A 10405-nucleotide genomic window follows, 5' to 3' on the forward strand; every position below is an offset into this window, starting at 1 on the left:
TTATAAATATATATATATATATATATATATATACGTTACAGAGAAGGAAAAAGAAAAAGATGTGTTTTGAGCTCGAGCACCAGACTGCCTTTTATAGGAATGTGGCCAAAAAAAGTAGGCCATTTGATCGCATGGGAATTAGGCCTCCAGGCCATGCGATCGCATGGAGCAAGGATCCAGCTCACAATCGTTTGTCTCCTAGTTTGCCGACGGTTTTTATTATATTATATAATATATATATAATTTTAAGAATTATTTATATATTATATTATATTTATGTGCATAGTTGACTTGTAATTTTAGGTCCGTTGCGTCGCGCGTTGATAGTTGGCTCAGGTCCAGGTTCCGGATTTTCGAACGTCCTTTCGTACGCTGAGATATTTTGTATTTTGCATTCCGCGGCTCGTACTCTTGTAATTTTTAGACGTTTCTTATCAATAAATTGAACCACTTGGATTGTACTTTGTACTTTTGAGCTTTTTGGTCATTTGCGTCTTCAAATCGTCGTTTTCTTCTTTTATCTTCGCACTTATTTATTTAAACGAATATTACATAAAAACAGAACAATTACAATTAATAGCTTTTCATATTGGAAGGATATTGTACCTAAATATATGTTCATTTGGAGCACTATCAGAACCCCACTAGTTGTTAAAGGAAGATGATAATTAGGATTCGGGTTTAAAGGTGTTGAAGGCGGGTTTTGGTTTGGTAAACTAATTAACTAAGTTTAATGCTTACAAACGAGTGTAATCACTAGTATTTAGTGATTATTAAGGTATTGGAAGCCATTAGTGTTCATGTGGTTGGTTAATTTTGAATAGAGTCAAAATTAGGGTTGATGATGATTGTGGCCCGATTGTCGAATTAGTTGAGTTTATAAACTTAAAATGAGTTAATTTAAAGTATAAACTTGTGTTGGTGGCGTTTTGAAGTCAAAACTTGTAAATGTGAGAATTTGACTATGTAAAGGGTCAAAATGGGTTTTCAAGCGAAACACGGGTTAAAATGCGTTCGAATGCTAAAGTTGGTACATTTAGGTACTTCGGGTACGCGGGATTTGGTCTTGTTGGTTTTCGACCTTCGAGTAGCGTTAAAAGTGCATAAGGGCGTATTTTGCACTTGTTGTTCATTTGGGCGGGTCGAGAGTCCAAATGAGTTTGTATTGATGATTATGTGATAAATGGAATAGGTACGTTCCATTGGCGAGTTGCGGGATTGGATTGCACTTCATCGAGGCGTTTAAGCTGAGTGTAAATTTACTATACGTGTATGTATGTATAGGATGGGTGCGTGTGTGTAGGGTGACCCTTGCTTGAGTTTACTCTATGTTTGTGTAGGAGAATGGATTCCTCTTGTACTTCGGGTCCATGTGATACACTTATGCGTTTTGGGTTATGATGTGTGTAGAGGTGTATAAAAAATAGTTATATTTTTATTCCAAAATACTATTAAATACGATACAATTTTACACAAGTTATTTATTTATTTATAGAGTGGATATACCTAAACCTTGCTAATCGTACAGTAGTGTAGTTTTTAGTAAGTTCGGTTCGTTCCACAGGGAGCTACCCAAGTTTAACGCTATATTATTAAAACTATATTTGTAAATATATAAATATATATATATATATATAAGTAGTATTATTATTATAAAAGGGGGTTTTTACCGTTTAATGACCGGTTTGTCGATTTTAAAACTTTAGTCGCAGTTAAAACCTAATGTAAAATATTAAAAATACAAATAACTTAATTTAAAGCGTAAAGTAAAAAAACGATAAATGAAATTGCGATAAATTAAAATGCGATAAATAAAATGACAATAAATAAAATTGCGATAATTAAAAAGTACGATAATTAAAAGTGCAATTAAATAAAATAACAGTAAATAAAAGTGCGATGAAATATGAAATAAAGGAATTATGCTTATTTAAACTTCCGTAATCATGATGTTTGACGTGTTGATTTTAGTTTATTACCATGGATTAATTGTCCTTTGTCCTGGATTATTCAATATGTCCATCTGGTTTTTGTCCATAACAGTCCATCAGTCATAAATATAAAGTGCGAGTGTCCTCATCAAATTATCCTTATATCCGAAGTCAAATATTCCAACTAATTGGGGACTTAAACTATAATTACACCAATTTTCCTTGTATATAATTCACCCCTGTTTTAATAAGTCCATTGACTATTAATCCATTCCCGTGTCCGGTTAAATGAACGACTATTAGTACTTATAAATATCCCGCCCATCGTGTTCGATTGAGTGTATATGGTTATTTATAATTACGTCCAATTGTAAATCTTTATATTAAATTAACGAACTATCATTCAATTAAACAAATATAAAGCCCATTAATAGCCCATAGTCTAATTTCCACAAGTGTCGTTCTTTTGTCCAAACCCCAATTATGGTACAAAGCCCAATTACCCCGTCTTTAATATTTTAGCCCAACATCACGAGTACTTCGGCTTAAATAAGCATAATAATAACTTAGCTACGAGACATTAATTTAAAAAGGATGAACATAACTTACACGGACAGAATTTTGACTTACACACTTACAACATTCGCTAACATACCCTTATTATTATTAAATTAAAATTAAAATTAAAATTAAAATTATATATATATATATATATATATATATATATATATATATATATATATATATATATATATATATATATATATATATATATATATATATATATAACGAGAGAGATAGAGAGTAGAGAAAGATGTGTTTTGAGCTCGAGCACCAAACTGCTTTTTATAGGAATGTGGCCAGAAAAAGTAGGCCATGCGATCGCATGGGTATTAGGCCTCCAGGCCATGCGATCGCATGGAGCAGGAATCCAGCTCACATACTTTGTTTTCTTGTTTGCCGACGGTTTTAATATATAATATAATATATATATATAATTTTTAAGAATTATTTATTTATTATATTATATTCATGTGCATAGTTGACTTGTAATTTTTAGTCCGTTGCGTCGCGCGTTGAGAGTTGACTCTGGTCCCGGTTTCGGATTTTCGAACGTCCTTTCGTACTATTTAATATCTTGTACTTTGCATTTCGCGGCTCGTACTTTTGTAACTTTTAGACGTTTCTCATCAATAATTTAAACCACTTTGATTGTACTTTGTACTTTTGAGCTTTTTGGTCATTTGCGTCTTCAATTCGTCGAATCTGTCTTTTGTCTTCACCTTTTATTATTTAAAAGAATATCACTTGTAAATAGAACAATTGCAACCAAAAGCTTGTCTTTCTTGAGGGATAATGCTATGAAATATATGTTTGTTTTTAGCATTATCAAATATTCCCACACTTGAGCGTTGCTTGTCCTCAAGCAATATAGTCTTGAAATAAAAATACTAGAATCACTTCTTTATTCTTCACACTTTGTACATCAGTGATTTCGATTTGGCGGTATGAACAATGATAGTAACATTATGGTTTACAGTCCCACATGACTATGAAAATTTAGATCCTTTAGGAAATTGGATCTTTATGAAAACATTTGATCTTTCAAAAATAAAATCTAGCTTTTAACCTAGATAAGTTTTCCTGAATAACCCTTCACCGGTGTTTGCAAATTGTTTTTGTAGGTTTGGTGGGTTTCAGATTTGAAAATTTTAGCTCAAAACTTATGGTTTTGTGTCACCCACTTGCTAACCTTGTATTAGGAAAGTAACACGTCCAGTTTATTTGCTCCGTATTTTACCTTTCGGTAAACTACCGTCCGGTTGTAAAGGAAAGCGTTGAACAAGCAACTGTTAAGACAATGTCCCGTGACATGCTTTTAATTATGGTCTATAACGCGTCGGATGCAATTACTATCCTTTGTAGGAGCAATAGTAAAGATCACCATATAGTTTTTCGGTCTAGCACAAGGTCCTGTCTTTGACCATGCTATGCAACCACCGTTCTTACGGTTGACACCCGATTTGGTTCAGGTGACCTAATGAATTAAAGGTGAATTCCTAAGATTTTACGTTCAATGGTAATGAACGCATTGAAAATGGGTTTTTAGAAAACAAATCGGTTTGTAATTTGATCAAAATATTTTCTCGTTCAAGCTCGAGTTTAGATATCATTGAATTCCATGAGTTTGAATTCTCAATCTTTAAGGTCAATCTCAAGGATTGAGTAATACCAGTCTTAAATGCTGATTTTTGATCTTTAAGGAGATTATCCTTTCTGGGGATCTGATTCATTAGTCTTATAAGCTAATTTGCACGGTGCCCCCCCCATTGTACGAGACAGTTTCTCTCATGGTTAGGATAAGTCTGACCACTTGGTGACCCTGTTTGATGCTGAGGTCCGTAGATTTCCAGCTGATTTTCGAGAAAACTTTTCAAAGTTTTTCGTAGAATCTACAACTGGTCTGGACGACAACTTCCTGACCTAAATCAAGAAGCGCGTGTCTTTTTCTCTCGGAAGACTTTACTTCCTTTTAAATTACAATAAACTTGGTAAAACTGATTAATATCGTCCAAAACAAAAGTATTTTCAATTATTTGTACAAAAATATGTGATATATGTTCTAAATAACTTGGTAAATTTTTCCCACACTTGACTTTTATTTTCCTTTCTTTGCCTTTTGATTGTCCTCTATTCATTTTAAATGAATTCTAACATTTTAGGTTGTTTCTCAATTTATGTCTTTTCCGTGGTAACAATAATTTCGGTGTTTAACACCTAGTTTTATCGTTCATAAATATGTATAAACATGATTTTGAATTCATTTATTTGAAAATTTTGAAAAATTGTACTAGAATTGGGTAGTCAGTATATAAGACTAGGGCTGTTCTTTATTATCAGAGAGCACTAGATTCTAATACAACTACTGCGTTACTAGTATTTTTAATGGTAACCAAGTGTATAAGTCAAAAATTTTAAAAATCCGAAAGAATTTAACCCCTTCCCACACTTAATATCTTGCAATGCCCTCATTTGCAAGAAATCAGTACAATTTAAATTATTGAGGGTGATTGGCGTAGAAAAATGATTAAATTTTACCAAAGTTTCCAAACATATTAGCGTTTGTTTGTTGAATGATAAATGGTGCACATCATTTGTTCATTCCGTCTTGTTGTTACCTCTCATTTGTTTTTCGTTTTGTTGTCAAAATTAGTAGCTTTTGCTGAACTTAATGCCAGTCTTTGAAAATGCGCTGTTTTACCCTGTTGTGTACAATTGACAATATACATACATATAAATAATAACATGCATGGTAATTTGAAATGGGACTTAACACCCTACTTTCAAATCAAATATGAAATATTAGTACAAAATAATAAAAATATTAAACATTACATTAAAAGTATCACAATATTATATGTTTAAACATAAATAAATAAAAAATAATAAAAGATAAAAATCATAGAAATCACCAACGGGAACTATATCAATCTGGATATGGGTTCCAGTTCATGTCGTCGGGCGGGTTCCATGGTTGGTTATAGGTGTACTGATAGGCCTGGTTAGGGTCGTAGAGAGTAAATGGTGGTCGCATATCGGGCTGGTGTGGAGGATAGTAAGCAGGTCGGGTCGGTACGTAGTTATTTGGTACCTGAGGTGATAGCTGGCTCATGATCTGATGCTGATGATAGTGCCATCTATCATGTTGTCGTTGCCTGGAATGCTCGTACACATTCTCGGCTTGCAACTGCTCGTACCGACTATGTCTATACTGGTTTGTCATTTCTACCTCATCTATACGCTGGTAGACGTCAGTCATAGCCTCCCTAATGACATCCCTAATGTCATCCGGTTCCTCCATTTCTTCATCTGAACCTCTCTCTACCTGTGGATGACGGCCATCATATGGTACTGCCTGATTGCGTCTGCTCTTTAATACCTCATCACCCTGATAGACCTTCAATCCTAAAGTGTCAACCTGTTCCCTACACACCATCAGTGGACCTCCTCCCTATCTACACCCAAATACTCTCCAATGAGAGTAACAAAAATACCTCCTCCTATTATTCCCCCGTCCTGTATTCCTGCTACTATTTTGGACAGATAAAAACCAACACAGTAGGGGATATTAACAAAGCTTCTAGTGTTTCGAATACACTTAAGGTAAAATAAGTCGTGTAAGGTCATCTTCTCCTTGTTTTTACCTCTTTGTGTAATCGAATTAGCTAAAAATCTTTGTATAATACGTAGCTCTGCTTTGTTAATATCTAAATAGGAGTGTCTTCCTCCCAGCGAAAAAACATTATAATTTGACATACGCTTCCAGACGGCGTCCGCCTCAAAATTCCTATCTACCCGCTCATCATGATAAATCAAATTTGTACAATCGGGTAGGAGTAATTCACCAGGAGTGTAAATCTGTAAAGCCCTGGCCATGTCCAGCATGGACATCCTGTACATCCTACGACCAAGTAAAAATCTAAGAAAACTTCTATCATCTAACCTAACTACATCCGCATTAAGTGAAATAGTACTCATAAGCTCAACACACCATTCCTTATATACAGGCCTACGAATGGTGAATAAACGTTCCCAATCGGGAAAAGAAGAGCTGCCATACCTTTGGATCAGATGCTGTCTAACTGAGTTAACTGTGATGACCCGGGAATTTCCGACTAAATTTAAACTTAATCTTTATATGATTTCGATACGATAAGCAAAGTCTGTTATGTTGAGTCTCGAAAACTTTGGAACTGTTATATGAATGCATTTGCCCTTTTGACTATTCTCGAACATTCACGAACATCGATGTATAAATAAATATGTACGATACATATATATATATATAATTATTAAATATTAAAGATTCAATAAATTATATAATTGGTAGATATTATATATTAAATGAAAATATATTAAATCTAATTACAAGTTGAATATAATTATTATATTAACACTATTATCATTATTGGTATTATTATTAAAGTAACATTATCAATGATATTATTAAATAAATTGATATTATTAATATTATAATATATATATTTAAGGTGTAGATGTTAAATTCTAAATATATGTTATTATAGATATAACTATTAAATATTACATAACTAGTAAATTGTAATATTAAATGTAACTACAAGATTAAAACATAAATAAATATTATGTTAATAATGTATTATTACTTTCATCAAGATAAATAGTAATATTGAAATCTATAAAGAAGATTATACATATAGAAGTAAAATACATGTAAGTTGTTATGTTAATATTATTATTATTATTATTATTATTATTATTATTATTATTATTATCATTAGTAAATAATGCAATTTATTATTATCATTAACATTAATAACATTATTATTATTATTTTTATTCTTTTTAGTATCATTATTATTTACCATTATGAATTTAATTATTATTACTATTATATTTAGTTATATGGTTATTTTTATAATTACCATTATCATTAAAGTCATTATTAATATTATAAATGCTATTATAAAGATAATACAAAATATTATGTTTATCATTGTAATATCATATTTAAGAGTGTCATTTATAATTTTTTTTATTTTTTTTTATTTATTTTTATTTTTTACTATCAAGGTTGTTAAGCCTATTAATAACTATTATTGTTATATTTAATTAATAGTTATATTTAATTATATAATTATTATTATTAGTATTTTTTTTTATTATTAATGAAATTATCCATACATTTATTATTAATATAATTATTAGTTAATAATACTAATTAAACATAAAAGTATAAAATCACAAGAGTCATACTGGGTTGTTACCAGTCTTAATCGATATTCCCTTTATTTTATTATATATCGAAATCATCTATCAGTACAAACAAAGTCCGTGAGTATTAATATCTGCTATCTAAATTTTTTTATTTTATTTCCTGACTGAACCTGTCGATCCAAATTTTTCTATATAATCATCGATGAAATCAAGCTGTTAGGTATTTCCATTTGATCTTTCATTATCTCTATCAACTGCACAATTAATTAAACTGCCTTTGTTTTGTCAAATTTAACAAAATATTTAAGAAAAACAGTTTTAAACTCTGTTCATGGATAAATTTTGTCAAAAGCTCGATTCGAATGAATTTTTAAAATCTAAAAATGCAGAAGAGATCCAAATCAAGTCGTGATACTTTCTGTAAAGTTTCAACATTCAATTCCTTATAACGAGTCTTAATTTTTGAGTCAAAGTTTTGTTTCAAAAAGTCAAAGTTATGAACATTGATCAAATTCGAATTCGTATGATTGTTTTAAGAACAATTGATGATTCCAAAGGTTTCTAGGATGTATTTGAAAATTATTTTGTATTATAAACTTTGTCAAATTCGTGCTCAAAGATGAAATCAAATTTTTTTTTATGCTTAAACAGCGACGGCAGCCCAGCAGTTTTTTTTTTTTTTTTTCTTGTATATAAATAATACCATTTTATATTCATCTTGCTGTTATAAGTCTTTAACAAAACTTAAAAGAAAAAATACGTTATCTTAATCTTTGAGTTACTTTGTAGTGTTTGGTTTAGTCTGCAAAAGCTTGAGAAGAAGAAGAATTAAGGAACACTTACAGGATATAGTTAAATATATTTAGGATGCAAAGTGTTTGAGAAAAACATAACTGGAGCCGTGGTTTAGGGGGTTGTGTGTAAGCGGGAGGTCGCGGGTTCGAGTCCCGTTCGCGACAGTTTCTTTTTAGGACTTTTTATTGAGGTAGTTCCATTTTCTATTATTATTATTATTATTATTATTATTATTATTATTATTATTATTATTATTATTATTATTATTATTATTATTATTATTATTATTATTATTATTATTATTATTATTATTATTATTATTATTATTATTATTATTAATGTTGTTATTATTATTATCGTTATTGTTACCACGCATATAATTAATTATTTTTATTACTTCCTTAATTATAAGTATTCTAATTACTACTATCGTTAGTATTAGTATATGTGTATTATTTATATAATTATTATTAACTTTATCATTTTATGTATCGTTACTAATATGTTGATTAATATTGTTGATGTTATTGTTAAGTATTATAACTATTATTATTAATAATATCATATTTATATCTATAGGTATTAAGAATGATATTAACATTAGTATATTTATAAGTATTACTGAGATTATTATAAACTGTATCTTTTATATATTATTATTAACACTATTATAACTTATATGAAAATAATAAAACCTATTAGTATTTTTGTTAATACTAGTATTTGTATCATTTTAAAATTTTAAAGTATTATTAGTATTGACGAAGGTATTATTATTAATATTACCACTTTCGTTAACATGAATATCAATAACAAGTACTATTATTATTAAAAATTAATATAATTATTATCAAAAGTATCGTTACTTTAAATCTATATGTTTATAAAAACTACTATTATTGTCATAAATATTATTAATCCTATGAAAAATTATTATTATTATCAGTATAGTTATTCTAGTGTTATTATAACTAGTCTTTTGTAAACAAAAGAGTAATTACCTAAAAGTATATTTAATCTACATAACTTAACTATAATAATATTTTTATATACAAAATGAATACATTTAATTAAATAATGAATTATATATAAGTTGTTAATATAAAAATTATATCACTAATAATAATATAGATATTTATTCGATTACGATTATATATATTAATGAATACACAAATGATATAGGTTCATGAATCCGAGGCCAACCCCGCATTGTTCAGTTGTTCAATATAGTCATATGTATTTTTACTATAAAATACATTAGATGAGTTTCATTAATCCCTTTTTAAATGCTTTTGCAATATATATTTTTGGGACTGAGAATACATGCGCTGTTTTTATAACTATTTTACGAAATAGACACAAGTAAACGAAACTACGTTATATGGTTGAATTATCGAAATCGAATATGCCCCTTTTTATTAAAGTCTGGTAATCTAAGAATTAGGGAACAGACACCCTAATTGACGCGAACTCTAAAGATAGATCTATCGGGCCCAACAAGCCCCATCCAAAGTACCGAATGCTTTAGTACTTCGAAATTTATATCATGTCCGAAGGAGGATCCCGGAATGATGGGGATATTCTTATATACATATTGTGAATGTCGATTACTAGGTGTTCAATCCATATGAATGATATTTTTGTCTCTATGCATGGGACGTATGATTATGAGAAATGGAAGTATGAAATCTTGTGGTCTATTAAAATTATGAAATGATTATTTATGTTAAACTAATGAACTCACTAACCTTTTGGTTGACACTTGAAAGCATGTTTATTCTCAGGAACGAAAGAAATCTTTCGCTGTGCATTTACTCATATTAGAGATATTACTTGGAGTCATTCATGACATATTTCAAAAGACGTTGCATTCGAGTCTTTGAGTTCATCAAGATTATTATTAAGTCAGTTATGTTTGGATA

This window comes from Rutidosis leptorrhynchoides, chromosome 7, assembly GCF_046630445.1.
Source record: "Rutidosis leptorrhynchoides isolate AG116_Rl617_1_P2 chromosome 7, CSIRO_AGI_Rlap_v1, whole genome shotgun sequence".
NCBI lineage: Eukaryota > Viridiplantae > Streptophyta > Magnoliopsida > Asterales > Asteraceae > Rutidosis > Rutidosis leptorrhynchoides.